This window comes from Vicugna pacos, chromosome 10 (assembly GCF_048564905.1).
Source record: "Vicugna pacos chromosome 10, VicPac4, whole genome shotgun sequence".
NCBI lineage: Eukaryota > Metazoa > Chordata > Mammalia > Artiodactyla > Camelidae > Vicugna > Vicugna pacos.
The window spans coordinates 3,917,734-3,921,585 of NC_132996.1; the positions used below are offsets into that span (position 1 = coordinate 3,917,734).

The following is a 3,852-nucleotide window of genomic DNA, read 5'->3' on the forward strand; positions in this document are numbered from 1 at the left end:
TTTATGGAGAATCCACAGCTAACATCATAGTCAAAGAAAGACTGAAAGCCTTCCCACTGAGCTCAGGAAAAATGGAAGTGTATAACTTTCATTCTGCTATTCAACATTATAATGGAAGTTCCAGCTTCAGCTATCAGACAGAAAAAAAAAAAACATATCCAAACTGAAAATGAAGAGGTAAAATTATATGGAACCACAAAAGACCTAGAATTGCCAAAACATTACTGAAGAAAAACAAAGGGGCTGGAGGAATAACTCTCCCAGACTTCAGACAATACTACAGAGCTGTAGTCATCAAAACAACATGGTATTGGTACAAAAACAGATATATGGATCAATGGAACAGAATAAAGAGCCCAGAAATGAACCCACAAACCTTTGGTCAACTAATCTTCGACAAAGGAGGCAAGAATATACAGTGGAATAAAGACAGTCTCTTCAGCAAATGGTGTTGGGAAAACTGGACAGCAGCATGTAAATCAACAAAGCTAGAACACTCCCTTACACCGTACACAAAAATAAACTCAAAATGGATCAAAGACTTAAACATAAGACAAGATACAATAAATCTCCTAGAAGAAAACATAGGCAAAGCATTATCTGACATACATCTCAAAAATGTTCTCATAGGGCAGTCTACCCAAGCAATAGAAATAAAAGCAAGAATAAACAAATGGGACCTAATGAAACTTACAAGCTTCTGCACAGCAAAGGAAACCATAAGTAAAACAAAATGACAACCTAAGGAATGGGAGAAAATTTTTACATATGATGAAAGCGATAAAGGCTTGATCTCCAGAATATATAACCAGCTCATATGACTTAATAAGAAAAATACAAACAACCCAATCCAAAAATGGGCAGAAGACCTAAACAAGCAATTCTCCAAGGAAGACATACAAATGATCAAAAAGCACATGAAAAAATGCTCAGTATCACTAATTATCAGAGAAATGCATATCAAAACTACAATGAGGTTATCACCTCACACCAGTCAGAATGGCCATCATTCAAAAGTCCACCAACAACAAATGCTGGAGAGGCTGTGGAGAAAAGCAAGCCCTCCTACACTGCTGGTGGGAATGCAGTTTGGTGCAGCCACTGTGGAAAACAAAAGACTAAGAATAGACTTAGCATATGACCCAGGAATCCCACTCCCAGGCATATACCCAGAAGGAACCCTACTTCAAAAAGACACCTGCTCCCCAAAGTTCATAGCAGCACTATTTACAGTAGCCAAGACAAGGAAACAGCCTAAATGTCCATCAACAGATGACTGGCTGAAGAAGCTGTGATATATTTATACAATGGAATACTATTCAGCCATCAAAACCTACAACATAATGCCATTTGCAGCAACATGGATGTTCCTGGAGAATGTCATTCTAAGTGAAGTAAGCCAGAAAGAGAAAGAAAAATACCATATGAGATCGCTCATATGTGAAATCAAAAAGAAACAGACCCATAGACATAGAATACAAACTTGTGGTTGCCAAGGGGAAGGGGGGTGGGAAGGGATAGACTGGGAGTTCAGAATTTGTAGATACTGACAGGCATATGCAGGATAGGTAAACAAGATTATACTGTATAGCACAGGGAAATATATACAAGATCTTGTGTTAGCTCACAGCGAAAAAAGATGTGACAATGAATATATGTACGCTCATGTTTAACTGAATAATTGTGCTCTATATTGGAACTTGACACAACATTGTAAAATGACTATAACTCAATAAAAAAATTAAAAAAAAGATATCAGGTTTTGCTCACTTCAGCATCACATATACTAAAATTGGAATGATACAGAGTAGATTACCATGGCCCCTGCGCATGGATGACACACAAATACATGAAGAGTTCCATATTTTGAAATTTTAGATACTGACAGGCATATGCAGAATAGATAAACAAGATTATACTGTATAGCACAGGGAAATACATACAAGATCCTGTAGTAGCTCACAGCTAAAAAAAATGTGACTATGAATATATGTATGTTCATGTATAACTGAAAAGTTGTGCTCTACCCTGGAAATTGACACAACATTATAAACTGACTATAACTCAATAAAAAATGTTAAAAAAAACACAAAGACATTCAAACTGAAAATGAAAAGGTAAAATTATCTCTGTTCACAGATGACATATCCTATGTATAGGAAATCCCAAATTATTCACAAGAAATCTACTAGAACTAATAAACAAATGCAGCAGAATTGCAGGGTTCAAGAGGAACACACACAAAATTTAGTTATGTTTCTGTATACCAGCAATGAACACATGAAAAGAAAAATCAGGAAAGCAATTTCATATAAAGTACTATCTAAAATAATGAAATACTTAGGAATAAATCTAATCAAGGAGATGAAGACTTGTACACTGAAAACTACAAAACAATGATGAAAGAAATTAAGGAAGGTCTAAGTAAGGGGAAACACAGCCCGTCTTCATGACTTAATAGTGTTAAATGTCAATAATACCCAAAGTGATCTATAAATGCAATACAATCCTTATCAGAATTCCAATAGCCTTTTATTTACAGAAGTGAATGGAGAAAACAATCCTCAAATTCATATGGAATTACATGGGACCCCAAATAGCCAAAACATCTTGAAAAAGAAGAATAAAATTGGAAGACTAATGCTTCCCTACTTTGAAACGTACTATAATGCGATAGTAACTTAAAACAATATGGTATTGACATAAGGACAGATCAATGGACTAGAATAGAGCAACCAGAAATAAATCTTTATGTGTATGGTTAATTAATTTTCTAGAAGGGTGCCAAGACTTTTCAAAGGGGAAAGGACAAACGGTACTGGGAAAATTGGATATTCACATGCAAAAGAATAAAGTTGGACTTATTCCATATGACCTTATACCATATATAAAACTAACTCAAAATGAATTAAAATAAACTTAACAGATAAAGCTATAAAACTCAAAAGAAAACATTGGAGAAAATGTTCATGACACTGCATTTAGAAACAACTTCATGTTACCAGAAGACCAGGCAGTAAAAGGAAAACAATAAACTGGACTTCATCAAAATTAAGAAGTTTTATGCCTTGAAGAATACAATCTACAAAGTGAAAAAAAACTAAATAATGGGAGAAGATGGCTGCAAATCTTATATCTGATAAAGGACTAATATTCAGATTATATAAATAACTTCTAAAACTCAACTAAAACAAAAATAGGTAGGTTATTAAAACAGAAACATACACACATGAAAAATAACAGATACTGGCACAGGATAAATTGGAAACCTGTGCTTTGTTGGTGGTAAAATGGTACAGCCACTGTGGAAAATGGTTCAGTTTTTTCTCAAAATGTTATGCTACTATATAATTTACCAATTCCACTTCTAGGTATATGTCCAAAATAATTGAAAAATATGGATTTCAATATACATTTGTACACTAATGTTTATAGCAGCATTATTTGCAAAAGCTAAAAGGTAGAAATAATCCAAGTGTTCACCAACAAATGAATGGGTAAACAATAGATGGTATAAACACAAATGGAATATTATTCAGTCATAAAAAGAATGATATTTTGATATATGCTACAAGATGAATGGGCCTTAAAACATTATGTTTACTAAAATAAATCAGGCACAGAAGGACAACTATTGTATGACTCCATTTATATGGTGTACCTAGAATATGCAAATTCATAGAGAAAGTAGAATGGAGGTTGTCAAGGGTTGCAAGAAGAGTGTAAGGCAGAGTTATTGTTTAACTTGGGTAGAGAGATTTTGTTGGGGATGATAAAAATTTTGAGTCTAGATAGTGGTGCTGTTGTATAAAACTGAAAAAGCATTTAGTGCCACAGAATTTTTGGTGTGGG

At 34.1% G+C, this 3,852-nt stretch overlaps 1 non-coding gene across 1 annotated transcript; it reads left to right on the top strand.

Moving 5' to 3' along the window:
- The first annotated feature begins 1,762 nt into the window (after nt 1-1,762).
- On the top strand, nt 1,763-1,869 carry LOC116279327 (U6 spliceosomal RNA). The gene has a single exon (XR_004188690.2). It is a non-coding gene; the product is annotated as a U6 spliceosomal RNA (small nuclear RNA).
- Nucleotides 1,870-3,852: the final 1,983 nt, after the last annotated feature.